The following is a 24,705-nucleotide window of genomic DNA, read 5'->3' as shown; positions in this document are numbered from 1 at the left end:
ATCCTGTCAAGCATATGAAGGAGAATTTTAATTTCATCTGCTCTTCTGCCCACATAGAATGTTTCTAATGAAATGTTTTATTTTGAGATAATTGTAGATTTGCGTGCAGTGGTAAGAAATACCTAGAGATCTCATGTATCCTTTACCTAGTTTCCCCCAATGGTAAAATCTTACAAAACCACAGTACAGTATCACAACCAGGATACTGACATTGATGCAGTCAAGATACAGAACGTTTTTATCACCACAAGGTTCCCTCAAGTGGCCCTTTATATCCTATCCACTTCTGTCCTTCTCTCCACTGGCTTTTTAAACTCCTGACATCAATCTCTTCTCTATTTCCATAATTTTATTCCGGGAACGTTACATAAATGGGATCATGCAGTGTGTACCCTTCTGGTATTACCTTTTTATATGCATCTTAACTGACTAGAGATCCATCCTGGTTGTTACTTGTATGAATAGTCCATCCCTTTTTACTGCCGAGTAGTTGGACGTACCACAGTTTGTTTAACCATTTGCCCACTGAAGGACATTTAGGTTGTTCCTACTAATAGTTTGGGGCTATTACAAATCTGCTTTAAAAAATTATGTACAGGTTTTTGTGTGAACAGAAGCCTCTACTCCGTAATAAATGCCCGAGAATACAATTGGTGAGTTGTATGATAGTTGCATGTTCAGTTTTTTTTAAGAAAATGCCACACTGCTTTCCAGAGTTACTGTACCATTTTTAAAGGTTGACCCAGTTTGTCATCCTTTCTAGCCTTTAGTTATGTCATGATTTTTTACTGTTGTCATCTTACAGGTGTGTATCTCACTGTGGTTTGGCATCAGGGTGATACTAGCTTTGTAAAACAGTAAATTTTTCCTCCTCCTCTTCTTATGGAACAGATTGTGTAGAACTGGTGTTAATTCTTTAAACATTTAATAGTTTCTCCAGTGAAGCCATTCAGGCCTGGAGATTTCTTGGGGTTTTTTTTCTTAAGAGTTTTTAAATTAGGAATTCAATTTCCTAATTATTATAGGGGCTATTCACATCATATATTTCATGCTGGGGAAGTTGCTGTAGTTTGTGTTTTTTGAGGAAGTGGTCCATTTAGTCTAAATTGTCACTCTGTGTGTAGAGTTTATAGGAGTCCTTTATTAACCTTTTGGTACCTGTAGAGTCTGTAGTGATAGCCCCTTTTTCATTCCTGATACTGGTACTTTGTATCTTCTGTTTTTCATCAGTTTTACTAAAACTTGGCCAATTTTGGTGACCAAAAAAAAAAAAAACTTGTCAATTTTCTTTTTCTGTTTTCAATTTCATAGGTATCGGATATTGCCTTATTTCCTCCATTCTGTTTGCTTTGGGTTTATTTTTTAGATTATTGGTGTGGGAATTCAAATCATTGATCTGATACATTTCTTTTCTAATGTGAGCATTTAGTGCTATAAATTCCTTCTCGGCACTGCTTTAGCTGTGCCCCACAAACGTGTTGTATAACATGTTAATTTTCTTTTACTTCCAGGTATTTTATTTCTCTTGATCCCTTCTCTTTGACCTATGGATTATTTTGAAGTGTGTTGTTTAGTTTCCAAGTGTTTGTAAATTCTCCAGTTATCTTTCTGTTACTGATTTCTAGTTTGGTTCCACTGTGGTCAGAAAATGTATTCTGTATGTTTTCAATTATTTTAAATGCATTAAGGCTTTTTTTTAATAGCCCAGGATATGGTCTATCTTGGCATATTGTATGGGCACTTGAAAACAATGTGTATTATGCTGTTGTTCCGTAGAGTTTTCTATAAATGTTAATTAGATCCTGTTGGCTGATGTTGCTGAGTTCTTCTATCCTTGCTGATTGTCTAGTTGTTCATATCAATTGTTGAGAAAGGGGTGTTGATGTCTTCAACTATAATTGTGGATTTTCTATTTCTCCTATATATTCTGTCAGTTTTTGCTTCACATATCTTGCAACTCTGTTTGGTACACATACAATTGCCATGTTTTCTTGGCAATTGACTCTTATGATATACTTGTCTCTTGTACTTCTCTTTGCTCTGACGTCTACTTTAGCTAATATAGCCACTCCTGTTTTCCTTTGACTAATGTTTGTATAACTTTCTATCTATTTACTTTTTCTTACCACTTTAACCATTTTTAAGTGTACAGTTCAGTGGCATTAAGTACTTTCACATTGTTGTGCAACCATCAATCATCCATTTCCAGAACTTTTTTCATCTTCTAAAACAAACTCTGTACTCATTAAACAATAACTTCTCATCTCCCCTTCTCCCCAGTCCCCAGAAATCGCCATTCCACTTTCTATTCTCCATGAATTTGACTATTGTATGTACCTCATATAAGTGAAATTATTATATAGTATTCTATAATTGGCTTGTCTCACTTAGCACAATGTCTTCAAGGTTCATCCATGTTGTAGCACATGTCAATTTCTCGCCTTTTTAAGACTGAATAATCTGTTGTGTGTATATACTACAGTTTGTTTATCCATTCATCCATTGATAGACATGTGGATTGCTTTCACCATTTGGCTACTGTGAATAATGCTGCTGTGAACATGGGTGGACAAATATCTTTTTAAAACCCCACTTCCATTTCTTTTGAGTACATACCCAGAAGTAGAATTGCTGGATCATATAATTTTATATCTGATTTTTTTTCTGAGGAACAATCACTGTGTTATATAGTGGCTACACCATTTTACATTATTGCTAGAAATGCACAAAGGTTCCAATGAATCCACGTCCTTGCAGATTTGTTTTCTCTTGGGGGGTGGGATGTGGGGGTGTGTGTCTTTGATCATAGCCATTCTAGTGAATGTGGAGTGGTTCTACTCTTCTAACCTGCCTTTATCATTATATTTGCAGTGAATTTTTTATAGACAGCATATAATGTCATGTTTTTTCATCCACTCAGAAAATCTGTCTTAATTAGCATATTTAGACCATTTATAGTAATTACTAATGTTGTTAGGGCTTAAGTCTGCCATTTTATTTTTTGTCTTACATTTGTTCTTTGTTTTTAACATTTTTTCCCCACCTTCTGGTGGGTTACTTCTGATATTTTACAGAATTCATTTGAATTTATCTATAGTTTTTGACTTTAGATCTCTGTATAGCTTTTTAGTTCTAAGTATTACATTATATATACATAATTTATCATAGTCCACTCCTGTTGTTTTACCATTTTGAATATAGAAACCTTCCCTCCCATCATGTTACTTTAAACTCCTGTTTAATATTACTACCTTAAATATTTCCTCTAGATACATTAAGAACCATATTAGATGGTGTCATAATTTTTGCTTCAATCATCAATTTAGAAAACTTGAGAGAAGCAAAGCCTATTGTAATTACCCATATTTTTGCTTATGTTCTTTCTTCCTTCCCAATATTCCAAAGTTCTTTTTTCATTTTCTGTTCTGCGTTGAGAACTTCCTTTAGCCCTTTTTAAAGGATAGATCTGCTTGCAACCAGTTCTGTTAGTTTTTCTTAATCTCAGAATATCTTAATACTCCCTTCGTTCCTGAAGGATATTTTAGCTAGCTATGGGATTCTGACCATTCTTTTCTTTCAGCCCTCAAAATTATCATGCTAATTCGTTCTGTCCTCCCTGGCTTCTGATGGAAAAATCCACTGTCATTTAAATTGGCCTTTCTTATAGATAAGGTTTAGTTTTTCTCCACGGGCTTTCAAGATTTTCTACTTATCTTTAGCTTTCAGAAATCATGTGTTTTGGTGTGGATTTCTTTGGGTTAAACTTCCTACTTGGTATTCACTCAGCTTCAGGATCTGTAGTTTTATCTCTTGCTAAATTTGAGGACTTACCATTAATTGTTTCTTCAAATACACTTTTATTCCTTCCCTCTTCTTCCTCTCCTTCTGGGACTCCAATGATACGAACGTTCCATCTTTTGTTATAGTCCCACCAGCACCTGAAACTCTATATGTTTGGATTTTTTCCCCCAGTCTATTTTCTCGCTGTTGTCTAGATTGTATAATTTCTATTTTCCTGTCTTCTAGCTTACTAATTCTTTCCTGTCTCCTTCATTCCCTTGTTTAGCCCATCCATTCAGTTTTTTAATTTTGTTCATCATATTTTCAGTTCTAAAATTCCATTTGGTTCTTCTTTATATGGTCAGCTTCGCTGTTTTTTTGTTTGTTTGTTTTTTCTATTTGTTTACTGAGGCTTTCTGTTTTTCTATTCTTAGTGTGTTCATAACTGCTTATTAAAGCATTCTTATGGCTGCATTAAAATCATCAGATGCTTCCGTAATCTTGGTCATTTCGGTATTGGAATCTATCAATTGTCTTTTTTCATTCAGTTTGAGATCTTGGTTTTCGGTATGAGTGATTTCCAGCTGAGACCTAGGCACTTCCATATTTTCTGTTTTAGCTGGCTTTCCTTGACATACTCCAGTAGAGCAAGAGGAGGGCTGTGCTGCCTAATTATTGCCACATGGAGGGAGAATTCCAGGTCCCTACTCGGCCTCCATTGACACAGGGGGAGGGGAATGTGCCTTCCTGTTACTGCTGGGTGGGAGTTCTGGCTCCCAGCATGGTCCCCACTGACACCACTGTGGAAGAGGCAAAAGTCCTGACTCTCCACTAGGTCTCCTCTTACACCACCCCAGCCAGGGATGAGGGGAGCACATTACTACTCTTGGGGGCGGGGAGTCCAAGCTCCCTGTGTAGTTTGCACGGAAACTGTGGCAGAGAGGGGTGCGTCGTTACTGGCCAGCAGGGATGAAAATCTCCCTACTTGGCCTTCTCTGCCACTCTGGTTAGGGGTGTCGGGGCTCCTCTGTATGGCACGATGAATGGCGGAAGTTTAAGCTCCCTGCTTGGCCTTTGCTCGTGAGTATTAAAGTTGGGCCCCAATTTTATCTGTGATGTTTGGCTGGAGTAGAGCTGTTATTGTCTAAAAGGAGTCTGTCTTGCTAGGTTACCCTCTCCTGGTCCTTTGGCTAGAGAGAGCAGGTGCTTTGGGGGCCTTTTTGTCCGTGCTTGTTACTGTTCCCAGGTGGCTGGCTTCTTTACCTACAAGCCTCAGATATCTGAGGCAAAAAGATAAACCCAGAGAACTCACCACTATGTCATCCCTCAGGTCCTAAGGTCCCTAATCAGCCTGCCTCCTCTCTGCCTTTCAGTTGTTTTATATATAATGTCCATGGTTTTAAGTTGTATTCAGGAGGGAGGAATAGGGAAAGTAGGTGTTTCATCCTCCCAGAAGTAGAAGGCCAAGAAAAAATGGTTTTTAGCAGTGGTATTTCGTCTAATGAGGCTGATATCAAAAAGAGCATAGTCTTGTTTTAGTCAAAATCAATAAAGACTATAGATATTTTGTATAGCCAAAGGCATAAGAATGAACATCAGCATTTCCTGCCCGGTTCTGAGACGCATTAATAGTGGTACCATGAGAAAAATTCTGCCATGATCAAAAACACTTGGGAAAGGTTGCATTTTATGTCCCCCCCTCCCTTTTGAGACTCTCAATGAAATTAGTATATTAAATGCTCTGAGAAGATCTGCAGAAAACAATGTGCTTAATTTTTAAATCCAATGTTTCTCAAATCAAACCAAGCATGAAGCATGCTTTTCCAGTGTATCTAGTAATATCCTGCAATAATGTCCACTTGGGAAATATTGAGACACATAATCTAGGGGGTTCCTCGGCACCCAGCCTCTATGAGGGAGCAGACTGGCATCTTGCCATGAGCTGTCTTCCCAGGTCCCCAAAAGGGTGCATGGACATTCTGTCTTGATGGAACATGTACAGCAGAGTGGCTGGGGGAACACAGTGATGCTTTGCATTTTCCCAACTCTAGTAACCCCTGTACCTTTACCTTCTTTAAAATCTGTACCTGCCTCTACAAGGTGAGAGGGGAAAGTATTACCATCTCCATTTTGCAGGTGACAGAGGCCCAAAGAAACATAAGTATATTCCTAGAAGAGCCAGATCTAGAACTGCAGCCTGTATAATACAAACACCTTCATAATTCCCGAGTCCCTGCAGTTCCAGCCTGGAGCCCATGCTGCCAAAAGCAGGTGCAGTCTGACCACCTGGGCCTGCCCTCCTGGACCCTGCATTGAATCCTCGCTGGGCCTCCCTGGCAGAAAAACCCAGGGGCTTTCCAGAACGTTGCTCCCTGCTCATATGGGGGGCTCTGCCAGGATGGCCTTCCTGCTTTCCAGAAGCCTTTGTTTCACGGAAAACAAGTGCTGTTTTCCAGAATAAAACCTCTGGGGAGGTGAGGGGAAGCTAGAATCCTAAATACAGGATGAGGATCAAAATTGCTCCCTGACCCTCACTTCCTCCTCAGCCATCAGAGCCCACTGTGAGACCCGAGAGAGGAAGTGCGGGGACTTCAGAAAGCAGATTTACTGGGAAGAAACGACCCCGGTAAACATAACCTCTAAGCAGCTACACAATAGTGACTTGTCTGCCATGTTGCCTTCAGGGAATCGGGAGGAGGAAATGACTATTCTTATTTTGAGGAAGGTTCAGCAAGAGGCCAAGGTCACCGCATAAACTGAGACCCGAGTGATGCTGTGAAAACGAAATATTTGTCCCAGAAAAGAGCTCCTGTCCGAAGGATTACATTTCTCTGCCTCCATGATTATATCACGGCCTCCCTTTTCCCTGCAAATGGTCAGAGAGGAGAGCGATTCTTTGGAAAGGGAAAGGCTGAGAGAGAGAACAAGGGATTGTATGGTTGACGTCCCCGGCTTGACTGGCCTTGCCAAAACATGGAATTCAGGGTGGCCCTGCACTTAGTTCTTCCTTCCCACTTACGATCCTTCTTGCTACTGAATACATTAAATGAGGGATTAAATTCTTAAATATTTCTCCCACTAGCCAGGCCTGGCTGCTGCAATGACTACCGGAGTCCTCTGCTTTGAGTTGTTGATGGCTGCTGTTAAAATCTAGCTGTAACCTGTAAGACGGAAAAGCGAGTCTATTTTCCATTCTTCAGCTCAGATTAGTTTTTCTAGCTTGACCAGATTAGGCTTAAGGAATCAGATGCGTGGACACAAGGCAGGTTTGATTGGAAGGGAGGTCAGGAAAGCATGGAGCATGCCCCAAACTGTAGGCCCAAGAGGGGCCCCCAAAAGTTGCTGTGGTCAGTCTGGAGCGGGCGTGAGAGTTCTGGCAGGTGAGGCAGCCTCGGGAGACACGGTGAGAGGGGAGGAGGGGAGGTGAAAGGCCAGAGGAGGGGGCACAGCAAACCAGCCTGAGGCCACAGCTCCCATCCGACCCTGGCACGCTGTCCTCCGGGTGGAGCCGAGAGGAAGGAGCAAGGAGACTGTCATCACCACCCTGCTATGTGGCCTGGGAAAAAGTGTTTCACCTTCAAGATAACTTCCTCCTTGGGCTACATCTGCTCCAAGGCCACTTTCAGCTCTAACATCCTATGATTTAAAAAAAAAAAAAAAAAAATATTTTAAGACATTCTTTTCTCCCCTCCCCCAGATCTGCATTTTTATTGCATAGTAACCTCCACTAAATTACAGAAGTATATGAAGTGTTTAAAAGTGGAAGAGCCCCCCTCCAGCTCCCCAGCCCCCACCTCCCCTGGGTTCTTGCTGCCCCCACCCCCTGAGTTTCATTTCTAGACAATTGGAGCAGAGAGTTTAAGATCACAGGCTCCAGAACCAAATGGCCTGGTTCAAATCTGTGCTCTGCTCCCTCCCAGCTGGGAGGCCTGAAAAGCAGCTTTCCCCTCCTGTCTGCCTCCTCATCTGCAAAACTAGGACAATAGTAGTATCTGTGCTTCTACGTATTAACACACAGAAACACGACAATGCCTAGACAGGGTGTTCCACATATGTTAGCTGTTTTTATTGCATCTGCCCTCCACTTATAGGAAGGGAACAAACAATAACTGCAACAGACCTGGCTGCTACCCTCAAGGAGCTCACAGTTTCACATCAGCCCCTGCAAATGTTAATCATTTTTTGTCTGTTCCATGTCCCTCTGTGTGGACATTTTACAGAGAAAGATGCTGGCTAGAGTAGAGAGTAGATAAAGAGCCACCCACGGCTGACACATCACACGCTGCAACATCACAGTGTGTAGTCCTTTCAGCTCGATGAGTCTTCCAAAGAAAGCCGGACAATCCATTTAAAAACAAGCATCTTAAAAGAGCATTGCAGAAAAAGCAACAAAGGAAAAACCTGAATTTTTCTATTAACAAGTTAAAAAAAAATCCATTCCATGCAAAAATTCCCAATCGGGCATTGTCTGGTGTTGAATATTCAGCAGAGAAATGCTTGTCACAGAGAGCAAACAAAATTCCTCCTGTCCCCATGTACCCCTGCCTCCTGTGGGTTATGACTTATCTTTTTCATCCTGCACCCCAAAATGAGCTGATGTTTCCAGGGTCCCCAGCAAGAAACCCCCTCTGAATGCGTCCTATCCAGCTTCTCCAGCTCATGATCACAACAGCTCATCCCTGGGCTAATTTGGTGGCCTGTGACTCCCAGTCTTGCCCATTAGCCAGGCCCCAGTGAGACTTTTCCTCCTACCCACTGAGTGCTAACTGCCCCTTCCTCTTGATTCCTGAAAGCTTTGTGCATATTACAGAGAAGCATCAGGAGCTAGCAGAAACCAGACCTGGCTGGAATCGGGACCTGACAACTTCCACTGGTCTCGGTGTCCTCATCTATAAAATGAGTCAATAATAGTGTCTGCCTCATGGGCTTACAGCAAAGATTGAGTGAAATCATAATGTAGATCAAATGCCTATCATCATGTCTGGCACATGGATGAGGCTCGATAAAAACTGTCCGCCTTGTCACTTCCCATTGGAATTACCTGTTTGTCAGGCTGCCTGCCTCAATAGACTGAGCAACTTGAGGGCCAGAACTATGCCTTTTCCATCTCTGTATCTCTGATTCTCTGTGGCTCCAAACTCTAGAATAGTGGTTGTGTACAGTAGGTACCCAGGGTATGGGTTATCTTTTGGCACAATAATGCTGCACAGCAAACCAGACTGAAAACAATGATTAATGCATGATTCAGCAATTAGGCTGTTTAAGCTAAGCTCTGCTGGGTGGTTCTTCGGGTCTCAGCTGGGCTCAGCTGCAGATCATGTAGACTCTACTTCTGAGCATAGGGGGAGAGAGGGAGGGCTGGGCCATGTGTCTGTCATCAACTAGCACCCAAGCCTGGGCTCGTCCACCAGAACCCAAGCCTGGCAGGGTTCTTGGAGCAGAAGAGCAAGTGGCCTCTTGAGGCCTTTTGAAACTGGTACATTGACACTTTCACTACATCCTATTGGCCAAAGCAAGTTACAAGGCCAGCCCAGATTTAAGGGATAGAAAAATAGACTCCAGGATCATCACATTTTAAAGGATGTAGGTGGCAAGGTCACATTTTAAAGGGCATGGATTCAGAGAGGAGTGGGGAATAGTCACCATTTTTGTGATCTACCAGACCCAGTTTTTTTTTTTTTTTTTTTTTTTTTTTTTTTTTTATGAGATTAGTTATGAAGAGAGAAATGAAGGAAAAGCACAATAAGAGAAGCCCAATTTATGACCTCACAATCATGGGCAAGGACACTTAAATTCTAGGTTGCTCAACACAAGCAAGATGCAAATTGACCTCTCAAACCATTAAGTAGTTGAGAGTTCTCTAAGGTACAGTAAAGAGAATATGTGCCAATTGGGGCATAAATCAAGACGCTTCTCTCCTGGTGTCTTGGGAAGGCAGATGAGCCTGGATTTATCGAGGACACTCAGCCTCCTGACAGCAGTATAATTACAGACTCCAGCATCATTAATCAGCAATCCACTGACGAGCAAGGGAGTCTATAAACCTCTAACTTCCTCTGTTCCAAAATTGATTTGACTTAAAAACAATTATTTAAATTCCATATGCCTAAGCATTTGGCTTAGGAGAAAGTAGAAAAAATATCAAAAAGAGAAACTTGTTTTTTTATTAAATTTCTACCTCCAGAACATCTTTTGTTGGCCTTTCAATAATTTGATGAACCTTCTGTTTTATACACACACACACACACGCACACACCTTCTATCAGAGACTCTAGCCCAAGGATCCTCCAGCTGTGATCTCAGAAAACTTAATTCAGTGATGAGTCAAGATTCTCACTGGCCTAAAAATATGTTGCAAAGGCACAGGCATGGAGTTGGGTGACTTCCATGGAGCCAGCTCCCCACGTTGGCTAAGTAAGTCTCCACCTATGTATAACCTTCCTTTCCAAAGGTTCTCCATCCTTCTGGATCACCCTTTTCCTCAATACCACGTTGACATTGAAAAAAGTCCGCGTTCCACCTACTGCAGGAAATCCAGTATTCCCCAAAAGATCTGCACATTTACAAGGCCAGGGGGCTCACATTCTTCTGGTTGGTCCTTCTCGAAGCCTGCTTCCTCACTGTACCCCAATTCCTGCAGGGCCCACCTCTCCCCTTTCTTGAGATGTTCTGATATGGCACAAAACCTCTTTTCTGCAAAGGCCGTTGTATACGAGCCATATGTAACATTTTACTGAAGGTTTTGTGGCCAAAGAGGGTAATTACAGCACAGCGCAGGAGATAAATTTGTGGCCAGACAGACATCACTGTTCCTGGCTGTTGCTGCCTCTACCTCCCAACAGGGCTTCCTCTCTCATCCCATCTTCCATGTGCTCTAGCCTTGTGCCATGCCACTGAGCCACACGCCCTTCTCAGAGCTCCCTCTAGACCACTGTGCAATCTCCTGGTGGTCTGGTCCTCTAGCCTCTCATCTCTTCCCCATCCATGGTGGTCCACACCAATAAAACTTCAACATTTCTTGATTTTTCCAAAAGCAATTTAGCCTTCCTTTGTTTCATCCTCACCCACCCAGCTCGGGCCCAGGGACCTCACCTCTCAGCACTAGGGGGACTCCTGTCATTTTGTTTCCTAAACAAAAGTGCAATTCTCCCCCTTCCAGACCAACAAAAACAATTGCACTCAACTTTTAAAGTAACAGGTGTTCTCTATCATCTGTCTACTGTCTGCCATGTGATTTGAAAGCTTAGACCTGTCTCACCCCCGTGCCTGAGACCTGTACTAGGAGTTCTCTCTTTCAGATTAAGGGATTATATCCATAAGACACACATAATCACATGTTTTACTTGGGAAAAGTAACCCACTATTTCTCAAACTTCAGTGTATATAAAAATCTTCTGCTGAACATGTTAAATATACAGCTTCCCTGGTCCTATCCTGACACAGCAGACAGTAGAACCTAGAAACCTGCATTTCTAAACTGTCTCACCTCCACCCCTCCCACAGGTGATTGTGATGCAGGGAATCACTCACCTTGAGAAGCTGTTTTTCTGCTTGACTTGTGGCGAGGAGGAACACAGGAATGCCAAGGGGCCAGATCACCATCTTCATTAGTTTTCTACGGCTGCTGGAACCACAAACTTGATGGCTTAAAGCAACACAGATTGCAGTGCTACCCACAATGGCCAAAAGGTGGAAGCACCCCAAATGTCCATCAAGAGATGAATAAACAAACAAAATGTGATATATCCACACATTGGAATGTTATGCAGCCTTAAAAAGGAAAGGAATTTTGATACATGTAATGATACGAACAAACCTTGAAGACACTATGCTGGGTGAAATAAGCCAGACAAAAGGACAAATATAGAATGATTCCATTTACATGTTGTACCTAGAGTAGTCAAGCTCACAGAGATGGAAAGGAGAATAGGGGCTTCCAGGTCTGAGGGAAGGGGAGAGTAGAGAATTTAATGAACATAGAGTTTAAGTTTGGGATAATAGATCTGGAGATGGATGATGATGGTTACACAATGTAACTGTACTTAATACCATCAAACTGTACACTTTAAAATGGCTCAAATAGTAAATTTTACGTTATGTATATTTTAACACAATTTTTAAATGCTAAAAATATCCAGAAATTTATTTTCTCAAAGTTCCAGAGGTTAGAAGTTGAAAATCGGTATCGAGGTGTCGGCAGAGCCGCACTCCCTCCGGCGGCTCTAGCAGAGACTCCGCCCTTGCCTCTTCCAGCTTCTGGTGGCTGCTGGCATTCTTGGCTTGTGGCCACATCACTCCAATCTGTCTCCATCTTCACATCACTTTCTCCTTTCTGTGTGAAAACTGTCTCTGCCATCCTGTAAGGACACGTATGATGGCGTAATCTCCCCATTGCAACATTCTTAATCACAACTGCAAAGTCCCTTTCTGCCATACAAGGTCACATCCACAGGTTCCAGGGACTAGAATGTAAATTTCTCTGGGGCACCATTATTCAGCCTGCCACGCTAGCTCCAGGCTCTCGGGGAACAGGCCCAGATGGAGGGAGGAGAACATGAGGGAGTGAAAAGCTGGGATTTTGGCTGCAGGGAGAGCAGGTCCCAGGGAAGAACAGGCATGCTGGGCAGGTGAGAGCACCACTGTGCAGCTCTGCAGCTTCGGGGTGTCGGGGCTGCTCTCCCCACCCAGGGGAAAGGGGGTGGCTGGGATGCAGTGATTGTGTCCAGACCACTGCCCAGCCTCACAGCTCATGGGGGTACCCAGGCACACCCTGTGTCATATGCTCTGGGGCAGAAGGGGATGCAGGAAGTGACTACAACCTCCCCACATGGCTGGCTTGGGCCCCAGACAGAACCCTCCAGGTCGAAGGAGGACAAAGAGCCAAGTTTGGCTCCTACTGGGTGCCAAGCACAGTGCCAGGCACACTCCATATGTAACCTTGTCAAATCCCCTGTCACCCAACCAGGGGAGTAACGAGCCCCTCTGTACAGATGAGGCACCTGCAGCTCAGGAAGCTGAGGCTGTGTGCTCAGTTACACAGGGTCACCATCTTCTGAGTCCCATGAGTCCTGTCACAGGGAATGGCTCCAACTCAAGTTGGACAGACCTGGGATCACATCCTGGCCCTGCACTTACTGGCCACCTCGCTGTACTGGTACGTCTACCTCGTGGGGTTAATGTTGTAAAGATACACATAGCAACACGTAGCACTGGCACAGCGTCTGGTGCAGAAACACTGGGATAACTAACGTTACTGTTCCCTGCCTTGCCCAGATGCAGAGCGCAGGGCCTGCCCCTGCCCAGTGGGGAGGCCCGAGGCAGGGATGCTGGCTGCCCGGCTGGGCTGGGCTGGGTAGGGAAGAAGGGGGATTCTACACAGAAGAGCTCGTGCGTTGGCAACAACGGGACTGTCCTAGCCCCTGCCCTCATGCCTTCCTGGCAAGTCCACTGTACCCTCCACACAGTATCGGGTGGAGAAGCCGCAAGACAGTCCCCAGTTCATCCTCCCCACCACACCAGCTAAGTCTCCATGGGCTTCAAGGACTGTGTTGTTCAGCTCACTCAGAGCCGCTCACAGGCCCGGCCTCACACCCAGTGCCAGCTGCAGCCGCCGGGGCTGGCAGCCAGGGTGAGCCCATCCCTGCCCCCAGCTTTCGGGGGGGGGGAGGGGTCTGCAAGAACAAAAACCCATTTCAGAGTCCTGAATCTAGTTGTGGGACAGGCCTGAGATTGTACAAGTTATTTTAAAGAGCTTGAGCAAACACAACTGGCCCAACGATCGCCTGACTAACATTGGTTCTGGAGGTCACCAAGCCCAGGGCACCCACAGGGAAACCACTGGGCACCCAAGGCCTGGCTGCAACCCCCATGATCCGTGCTCTAGGCACACCTCACGCCCACTCAGAAAGGAGGGCATCTGCCCTGCATTGAGCGCCACTGCATGCCAGCCTCTGCCCTCCCCAGCAGAGGTGAGGTGCTGGTGCCCTATAAATTGTGCTAACACTCTGCCCCAAGGCCTCGGGGATGTGAACCAAGTGAACCTCTTAGCCTCAGTACTAAACCTACCTGCTCTGCCCTGATACCTCTGAGTCTTGCCTTGCGTCCCCATAGCTGGCTTTTGCTCCCCTCTCCAGCCCCTCGGAGAAGGCAGTGTGACAAGATCCAAGCTCCCCAGGGAGCTCTCTCAGCTCCCTGGTGGTTCATTGCCAAGCACTCTCCTGTTGTCACCGCCTTGCCCAGATGTAAACAGCCCATGCATGCCGGCCCGGGGGCTTATGTCGGGCTCACGACAGCACACCCTCTTTTCATCAAAACTTGACAAGTCTCAGAGTTCATCCTTCACAACAACAAGTACTGCAGGCAGCGTGGCTCACATGGACAGCACCTGCTAATCTGTGACATCGGTAACAATGCAAAAAACTCTGCCGAGAAGTGTTTTCATTAAAACTTTATTTAGCATCTGCGGAGTGTGGGGCCACAAAGGGCCCTCAAGAGTAGGAAATCCAGCCCCCCGTTTCCAAAGTTGGGAAACTGGAGCAACAATGCCCTCCAAGGCATGCAGGTGGGACTGGAGTTTTAAATTGTGTGACCACCACCCCCCATGTTATCATTCCTGCTTGTAGGGGACAATGTCGATGACAAGGTTGGAGGAGGTCAGCCTCCCTCCTGGGCAAGTGGAGGCCCACAGAACTGACTTGGGGGCCTGGGCTGGTTTCCTAGGTGATCCACGAAAGAGGGTTAAGTGACAAAGCAGAAGTCACAAACAAGCACAGACAGATCTAGATGTCTCCAAAGATGTTTCCAGAAAAGTAAGACAGAGAGGGGGAACCCAGGTAAAAGGCTGCAGGATGGTGTCAGATTTGGCTTGGGGGCTGGGTGGGGGTTCTGAGAAGCGACCTTCTGCTCCTGTTGGGCTGCAGAGGTCACAGAGGTTAAGTGGTGTGATGGCTCTTGCTTCCTTGTGCTTGTAAAACCAGGTAACTATCTAAATTCTCCAAATAGGCATATATATACATATATACACACACACACACACACACACACACACACGCCTAAGACTCTGTAAAACCTGATCCAGCGCCAAATGATGTCACCCAGCTAATTCAAAGGCACTAAAGATTACAATATTTTGAAAAAGGAAAGCAAACTCCTTGAGAGAAAGACTGGAAACCCCATGGCTCCCTACCTCTGCTTTTGCCAATACCAAATTCTCAACTCCCTGGAGTTCAAAATCTGCATTTCTTCCTACTAATGTGTAGTAGAAACCTATCTGGCTCAAGACTTACCCATTTCCAAATCGGCACAAGCAGGTCTATTTTCGTAGGTCTATTTTGTATGAACAAGAAACTGCCCTTCCCAGCTCCCAGCCCAGGGTTCTTCCCACCAAACCAAGCAGCTTGCCCACATCAAGGCTGAATTTGTTGAAAAAAATATTTTTTTTACCTCTGTGTTTTTACCCCTCTGGTTCGGCCAGTGTGAATGAAATGGGGAACTCTAAGGATTTAGCTAATTTTTTTAATATTTCACATTTATGGGTTACAGGTGTTACTTTGTTACACATGTAGCTAATTTTTAAAGTCTGTCTAGCTCGACAATGATGCAGGCCTGCAGTGGGAGGGATCAGTTAGCCGACAGTCTTTAAGCTAACTCCCGCTCAGCTAACTCCCATTATACTACTGTGTAGGCCTCAGTTTCTCCAATGATACAAATTATGGCAGAAGTTGAAGAGCAGATTTATCTAACGAAGGCTGATTTTAATGAGCCCCTACTTGTACAGGCACTTTTCAAGGCCTATAAGTAATATATTTATAACTTTTTACCCGTTTTCTTAAAGAAGGCCCCCAAATCATATATGCCTAAGACTCTGCAAAACCTGAATCATCACCAAATGGTGTCGCCCAGCTAATTCGGAGGCACTAACTCGCAACATTTTGAAGAAAAGCAAACTCCTTGAAAGAAAGGCTAGAAACTGTGCCTCCCTATCTCTGATTTTTCCAACTTTTTTTTTTTTTTTTTTTTTTTTCCTGGCCAATACTAAAGTGTTGGGACTGTTGGTATCAACAGCAAGCTAACACCAGATATTCATGAACATGATTCCATTTGAAAAGCTACAGAGTTCTGGGTTACAATGATGTCTATTATTCATGAAGAGATAAGGAGCCTCCACTGTGAAAAATAAACCTAAGCTCATACAAAATGCAACTTGGCTAACTTGACTTGAAGGTTGCAAAGCGGCCTTCAAGGAAGCCAGCAAGAGGAGGAAAAAAAAAAAAAAAAAAAGAAAGGCCGTGAGGCACAGAAAGTTTGGGAGACTGGTCTATAGGGCAGGAAGAAGCCCTCCCGTCACCATGGGGCCCCATTGCTCTGTGGAGGCACCCCCTGCCCTGCTAATGTTCTGTGTAGCAGCTGAGAGCACAATACAGAAAAGGCACCTCTTGTGCGGAAAGAACACATGATGTGGTAGCAAGGGATTCAATCATTTATTGTTCACTTATGTTTCAATTATTTGTTCCTAGATGCTGGGGACATTATGTTAAGCAAAACAGACATGGCCCTGTGCCCCAGTCTGGAGGGAACACAGCCAAACAAAGAGGCCATTGCACTTCAGTTTGACGTGCTCTGATAGGAGAGGTCCAGGATATTAGGGGTGCACAAAGAGGGGCATCTAATCCAGCTTTGGGGGGAGTCAAGGAGGACTTGTCCAGGGAAGTGAGGAACCATCTGAGACCTGCAAGATGAACAGGCATCTGCTAGAAGAAGGAACGAGAAACGTGTTTTGGGCAGAATGAAGAGGGAGGTGGTGTTTCTGAAGCCCCACAGACCGGGTGTGTGTTGGGGTCATGGGAGAAGGGGAGGGGGAGGCATGGTTTAAGCAGGTGCTGGATCATGTGGGTTTTGAAAGCCTTAGTAATGAGTGTGGACTTTACCCCAAAGGTAATGGGAGTGACTTTGTGATATCGCCTAGATGGTGTGGGGAGTCGTCTAGGGGAGCAAGGCTGGGGATAAAGGAGAGAGAGGTTAGGAGGCCATGGCAATGGAGGCACAAGATAGGGGTGGCTCCAACCAGAGAGATGGGTATGGATTCAAAAAACAAGAGGCAAAATGGACATGCTTTGACAGTTGGTTAGAAATGCAGCGTAAGGTGTCCAAAGAATCTAGGATGACCTCAGACAGATCTGCCTTGAGCAGTTGGGTGGCCAGATGGTAGAGCCATTTGGAAAGACGGTGACTCCAGAAGGAGCAGGTTTAGTGCATCTGAACTGAATCGGCCAGATAAAAGGAGGCTTCAGAATTCACAGCAGAAGGTCAAGTTGAAAGGCCCGAGAAAGATTGACTTATTTAAAGTTATGGAGGTCAGGACACAGGAGGAAAAAAGGTTGAAAAGTTCAATTGAAAAGATGTTCAGGTGACATAAAGCAGGCTACAAAACCATATGTATAATAAGATGCACATGCACAACATAGAGACAAAGACGCAGGAGGTGTCCCCATGAACATGTTAGTAGTTACTGCCTCGTGGTAAGATCACTGAAGATTTGTAGTTCCTTCTCTTCCCTTGGCTGTATTGGCAAAACTAAAGATTGCATAATAAAAATGTGTATGTTTTGTAATAAAAAAGTTATTTTTGAAAAGTGTTCATATAGGCAAGGGAAGATTATTTTTGAAGGGCTTTTAACTTAAAGCGAAGAACTTAATTGGAAAGGATAATAATAGAGTTCGTGCACAGCTAAAGGAGGTAACGTGATTTGCTGCCTCACAAACTTGGTTGCATATTGAAATCACCTGCAAAGTTTAAAAACTGTCATCCCTGGATCCCCCCCCACACTCCAGAGATTCTGATTTGCTTAGCAGGAGGCATGGCCTAAGCCCTGGAAACTGTTTGTCATTATCCCCAGGTGATTCCAATGTTGGCAAAGATGGAAACTCGCTAATGTAATTAATGAGAAGTAAGAGGAATAACTTTAGCATTTTGAGTTAATTAGAAAGGAGCGAGGATCTTGGGGAGAAGGGTTATCGAGGCTATGAAGCGGGGTCAAAGGTTAGCAAGGAGATGGCGCCCCAGGGTCGGGCATAGGGTGAGTCCCACAGTATGATCCTAAATGATAGCCGGCGAAGTGAACTGAGCTCAACCTGGGGAAAAAAAAAAAAAAAAAAAAAAAAAAACTCCAAGGACACTCTGCAAGAAATGGGGACATTTTACACAGCAAGTAAAACCTGAGTTCCTGCAGGCTGCGTCACAGTCGAGAGCAGGTGGCGGCTGGGTCCGTATTCAAAGGCAAGGAGCTCTCGCATCCTAAGACCTTCATTATTCAGCAAAAGGGCAGAGTCAGGACAGCAACTCGGCTGAGGACCTTCAAGTCCACAGAAGACAGTGTATGGATTATTCACTAACGCTGAGGAATGATTTTCAAATAAACTGTCACCGGAGGGTTTGGCAGTGGTTGTCCCCAGGCTACGGGCTCCAACGCGCATGGCGGAGCTGCCACTGCAGAGACGCTGGCTCAGTGGGTCGGGGCGATGCCTCCTTTGAATTCTGGTCTGACCACTGACTATCTTTCTTGGACCAGTTATATCATTTCTCTGGTCTCATTTGTTTTTAAAAAAAAAAAAAAATGCCTATTTTTACAGGCTTCTCGGGTAACATAGTGAAAGCAGCTAATAGGTTTTTAAAAATGCAATTGCCATTGTTGGCAATAGAAAAAAAGGATATATAACTGTAAAAGTCAGTCTGAACCAAAGTCTCTCTGCCTCAGTTCTACCCTCACCTGATATGTGTTCTATTATTTAACCTTCTGAATTCTAAAGTTAAAGAGGCTAGAGCAAACAACCTGCTCTTTTCCCAGGAGATTAATGGCATTGAATAGGTGGCCCTTAAAACATGTAAAATTTAGAAACTAGTATCTACAAACTCAAAATTTCATTTTTTTATGTAAAATATCTTGATGTCAGTAATCATCAGAGTGAAGACAATGGGTATTGAAATTTAAACTGTAAAAGAAAAGGCAATTGTGGTAAAGTGTGTGAAACTGTTACTTAATATTTCATTAAATCTGAAATGTCTTTAATTGTAAGATACACTCATTTTACATATTGTTAAAGGAAAAAGAATGTTCCTAATTAAACTATGACACAATGCTTCCTTTCCTCATTTTTTTTCCTCATTGAAAGAGCTCTTTTAGATTTATTTAAACATCTGTTACCATGTATCACTCTTGTATGTATCTAAAAAGGGAAACACAAGTGAAATAAGGTGTCCCATAAAACTTGTTCACGTCCTCCCTCTTCTGAATCACTTTTCAGTCATTGATGCCCAGGTTTTTCTATGCAATAGTGTCCTCTGAGCTTTCAAGTAAATTGGTGACACACTTATTTTCTTCTGAGCCGCTGACATCTCTCTTTGCAAGCTTTTTTGCCTAGTGTGTGATAGATGATCCTTCTGTGCATATCTTGGTGACAAAACATAACTCAGCTTTATCTACATGTGTATATCTTTCCCTTCTTAAGTCCCGTTTAAAGCTATGCTTCTCAAACTTCCATGTTCGTACAAATCACCTGGGGAGCTTGTTAAACAGATATAAAATAGGTCTTGCCAGAGCCTGAGCACCTGCAGTTCTCACAGGCTCCCAGGTGAAGCCAACACTGCCGGTCCCAGCACCACAGTTTGAGTAGCGGAGCTAAAAGGCAATTGATCCCATTGGTTTCTTCTTTGCAAGAAATATAGAAGTGTGATTATTCCTCCAACAAATGTTTGTTTCACTAACATCAATTTTATGCCCTGCTCCTATGTTTTCATGCTCTTCTGTGTACGCAATGGTTTTTCATTTCAATGTCAAACTGTCATAATAATCTTTTTGACATCACTTAAATGGCAGTGAAACTCAACATGTGTACAACCAGCAATGCATGCAACCCACTGAAGTGTGACAGCGGAGTGGGGAGCGAGGATCAAGTTGGCGCACGCGCACTGCGCTGCACCCAGTGCCGAGAGCCACGTACCACCGGTTGCCGGCTGCACCTCCTTGTCAGAGACGCTAAAAAGTTGGGAAATGTGCAGCTTTGGGTCAAAGAAATGCAGAGACTCTGTTGCAAATCTCTGCACTATTTTAGCCTCTACTCTTTGCAGTTTTCTTCTATTTAAGAAAATGTTGAAATCAGCATTGGGAAGAATGCGAGATAACAGTAATAGCTCCAGTGCTGTGTTTCTCAGTGTCCGTTTTTGGCCTTTTGGTTTCATCTTTGGGAATGGAACACGAGGGTGGAAGTTGTTCGGTGTGTGTGCTGGTGACGTGTGTGTTGACGGATGACTTCCCAGCAAGCAGTCCACCTGCACGCTCATTGAAAATGCTCAACTCTGAACCCCAACCTACAGAAACGGGAAACTTTCTCCAAGACCCCCAGGAAAGTCACAGGCCACTCAAGCTTGAGAGCCATTGACTGGCTTGGTGTCTTTGCAGCTTGCTGCAGAATTTAGTCCATCAGTCTTCCAGCAGGGTGCACCTGCCATGTACCCGACACTGTGCTGGGTGTTAAAGGGAACACCAAGAAGTCTAGCACAGCAACTCTTCCCACCTCCAAACAGGCTGAGAATCCTGTGCTGTGGGCAGGAGAGAAGGGCAGCTCAAGCAGGACTCATGGCATAAGCCAAGGCAAGGAGGCGAGCGCTGGTCACCTGCCATGGACAGAGTAGACCAGGCGTTAAGAAGAGAGGGTTCTAAAGAGATGGTTCCTGCAATGCAGTCAGAAAACATACACTTGGGAAGCTTGATGATAGAAAGGCGATGCTCCAGGGGAATTTGCCCTCTTGTGTCTGGTCCCTGCATTGGGAGTTTTTCATTTGTTGGTTTACTTTCTTTCCTTTTTTTTTTTTTCCCCCTTATGCCTTCTCTCTTTTCCAGTTAAGAGACGGGAGACCCAGAGCCTTTGGCTTCCGTTGGTACTTCAGCCATCCTTCCCTGCCACTTGACGTGCTTCTGGACAGACCCTTCTGTCTGACCCCCTCTGCTGGCAGCTGGCACATGAGGAGAAATGCAAGCTCATTGCAATATTAATCTGAGCAAAACACAGCTCAAGAGGAAATTTTGCTGCTCTGTTGCAAATAGCATATGGTACCTCCCAAAAGCCAAAAGCAATGATTTTTTTAATCATCTGCTGTTCAGGATTATCCACGCTCCCTTTCCTCAGTGTGGATAATTGAAGGTTGGCTGTCTTTGGATTTCAAAGCAGTTTGGACTTTATTGAAATCCAAGGTTGCCAGTTCACTCCCCACCCCCAGTGGGCATCCGTGCCTGTAATTAAATTGATCTGCAGCAGGGGGAAGGCCAAGGAGGGACCTCTGATGTGAGTGGTTGCTGGAGAAAGATGACTGCTGCTTTTGTGTTGCCTGTGTCCCACATGTAGGACGAGAATGACTTTGTGCTATGGCTCTGGGTTGCTGCTACCTCTGGACATTTCACATTCACTCTCCAAACACAAAGCCTGCAATGAATTCAATGCCTTTTAGGGTGAGAGACCCCACTAGGGCACCTGTGGGTCTCAAAGTGATGCAAGCAGATATATTAGAGGTAATTTGTTTTTAAGGTAGGCAAAAGTTGGCCAACACATGAACACATACACACACATTCTGGGAGCTTAACTTTTGAGCAAAGAAAAATTCTGAGTACAGTGTGGTTAGAAAAACACGTCTGTCTCCCGCAGGTGTGTGCAGTTTGCATGTGAGAAGGAAGATGGGCTCAGGAGCAGGAGGTGTGTGGCTTCAAACAGCTCTCCTCGGGTGCAGGGGACAGATGGGAAGACAGAGAAGATGGAGCCAGCTCTTCACCTGGAAGTGTTTTCCACCTAGACAAGAAGGAAGAAAAATTTCAAAATAAAAACATAGGCACACACACAAAAGAAGCATTCGAGGATGTGCTCGGTAGCTGTAGAGGCCCCACACAGTGCTGGAGTGAGGGCCAGGTGGTTGCTGGCTGGGCCGTGGAGGAGCAGAACGGCCAGGGGGAGGCCAGGGCAGGACTGGACCCCCTCCAGCTGGCTGCCCCTGGAGGACGCATCAGCTAAAGCCTCCTGGACACGCTCAGTGACTTACCCACGCTGGTTCCTCCTTGTTGGCAAGGGAGCTTTCCCTGGGGCCAGCAGCCCTGGGTGGTGTCACCCCACAGTCCACAGCCTCCGGACCCACAGGGGAACCCCCCAAACCCCTGCTGAAGGTCCGAAGCAGGAAGAGGGCGTTCCTGGGAGGGCCCCAGCACGTCCTGGCTGAAGTCGGAGCCAGGCAGGACCCCAAGCACCCTCCCTCCCATCTCCCCCAGGCTGTATCCCAGCACCCTCCTGGCGCCGCTCTCCCCTGGCGCTCTCCCACTGTCTGTGCTTGCTCCCACGCCGCTGCGGGGCCTCAGCCGGGCCTGCAGAAAGGACGTCCCTGGTCAGCCCAGGAAGGCACCACATGTGTGACGTGTGTCTCAGGGTCGGGCCCTCCTCTCTCTCCCTCCTTGGCCCCTCTCTCCACTTCTCTGCCTCACACCAGACACTGCTTCTCTTGACAGAAGCTCTTCTCAGATGATAAAGACAAGATTTCCTGCACTTGCGTGGAGCTTATTACTGAATATTTATGCCGCTCTGACTGTCCCCTCAGCTCTGCACCGCCAGCTGGCTGGCCACTGAAATGAGAGCAAGTGCATGGGTGAGGAGAGAAGCCACACAGGGTGTCATCTCGTGCCCTCCTCGGAGAGGACAGCCAGGCCATTTTCATAATGAAATGCACTAACCACTCCCACCAGCCTCCGTGATGGCTTCTGACCGCTGCAACGACTGATTAAAGAGAAGCTGGATGATTGTTCTTAGAAGAAAATCAAAACCACACACACAGAGACATAGCCCACTGTAATGCTCTTGATGAGAACTATGGATTGTTCAACCCATCTCCTGCTCATGCCACCAGGTGCCCCGTCACCTTGGAGATGGCCCAGAAGACAGGTGCCATTGCCCAGCAAGTGCACATGTCACAGAGGGGCAGCCACTCTGGCCCTGCTCTTCACCGAGTGAATGTATCCATTCCTCCTGAGTGTCGGGCACCATGCTGGGCCCAAGCACAAAAGCAAGCTGTCCCCTGGCTCCTCTGCCACAGGAGACTGGCCAGGACACCCTGAGTGTCTGCAGGAGGATGTCAGGCGGTCCCTCCTGGGCTGTGTCATGGTGGCTGGTGCTGCTCCTGCGAAGCTGCCCATCCCCCTTGCTTTATAGACCGCAGAACTGCAGCCCTGCCTCACGGGCAAATGCACACCCCTCTGGCCCAGCAGCGATGAACTGTCCGCTGGCAGCTTTCCCAGGAGGAATAGCAAGGCTGTTCTTCAAATAAAGTTTTTACTCTTAAAAAAAAAAAAAAAAAAAAAAATTTTAAAATAAGGCACTACCACCTAGCGTTTCCCATATGCGAACCTGTCATTTATGGCCTGGAAGCTTGAGTCTCATTAGTGTTGCTGAAGAAAAGCTGTCGACTGCACATGGGGCAGTTCCAGGACTTCTGTGTGGAAGGACTTGGGGGCAGCGCCATGGTCGGGGAGCAGGGCCCCTGCCATTGGGCACACGGGTTATTCAGGGGATGCTGGTGGAGGCTGCGAAAGGGTTAGACCCGTCACCCCCACCAGTCCTTGGTGGCATCCCAAATCTAGCCTTTGTTCCATGAACGAAGCCAGCACTAGGAATCGGGAGAGCTGTGTCCAGCTTCCAGCTCCATTTAGTTGGGGGACTTTGCACAATTCTAGACTTTATCTGAGCCTCATGATTCTCTTCTGTAAAGAGGTTAGAGTTGGACCACATCATCTCTAAAATACTTCGGAGTAATTCTAGGCTTTGGAGGAAGCAAAAGAAATTGGAGATACAGTCCCCAAACCAGAAAAAGCTAATGATGGTAAAAATATAGCACCATAAGGAAAAATTGCATAAAGATACAAATGGTGAAAGTAATGGAAAGTTCCTACTTTTTGTCCACCAGCATCTATCCCACTATGTCTGGCAACAGCCCCTAATTTCCACTGGGGAAGATCGTGAGGCTCCAGTTCCAGGGATGGAGCCCGTGGCCTACAGCACGTCCTGTGGCCAGACAGTCCCCACCAGCTCTGCCGCCCCGGGCCCCCGCCTGTCTCCACACAGCAGCAAGGAGATCTTTTTGAAACATAGCTCATGTCGTGTGTCTGCCCTTCTGAAAAGCTGCAGACTCTCCACCACAGTTAGAATAAAGTTCTGTCTCCTTCCCATAGCCGGCAGGGCCCGGCCTCACGTGGCCTCTGCCATCTCCCCACCTTCTGCTCCGTCCACTCCCCTCTGTCCGCACCGGCCTTCGCGGCTCTTTGTCAGCAAGCCTGACTTGTTCTGCTTCAGAGCCTTTGCTTTTGCACCCTCTGCCCAGGGTCCCGTGGCCAGGTCTTCACCTAGCTTCTGTTCTCGCTGCATTCGGGTCTCTACTCAAATGTCACCTCCTGAGAAAGCCATCATATCCAAACAGCATCCCCCCTCCCCAGACCCCACATCATTCTCTGCCCTCTTCATCGACTTTGGGTTATTTTTTTTTTTTCCTTTAAAAATAGCTCTTATCACTTCCTAATTTAGTTATTCTGTATGATACAGTTGTTTTCTGTCTCCTACTGGTAAGTAAACCCCAACAGGCTGGAGGTCTGACCTGTCTTGTCAATACTATGTCCCCAGAATATACCGTAGTGCCTGGCACATAGTAGGGGCTCAGTTAAACACTTGGTGAGTGTGTGAGGTCTCTCTGGGCACTCAGGGTCCCAGCCACAGTGGTTGGTTTGGAGTGGGCACATGACTTAACCTGGTTCAGGCAGAGTGACTCTTGGGACTTTGCCAGAACACTGAGCAAGAAGCACATGCTTTGCTCTGCTGGCGTAAGTGCTGTCGTGGTGTGAGGCTGACGCTG

This window comes from Eulemur rufifrons, chromosome 1 (assembly GCF_041146395.1).
Source record: "Eulemur rufifrons isolate Redbay chromosome 1, OSU_ERuf_1, whole genome shotgun sequence".
Taxonomy (NCBI): Eukaryota; Metazoa; Chordata; class Mammalia; order Primates; family Lemuridae; genus Eulemur; species Eulemur rufifrons.
This window is presented reverse-complemented; position numbering follows the sequence as displayed.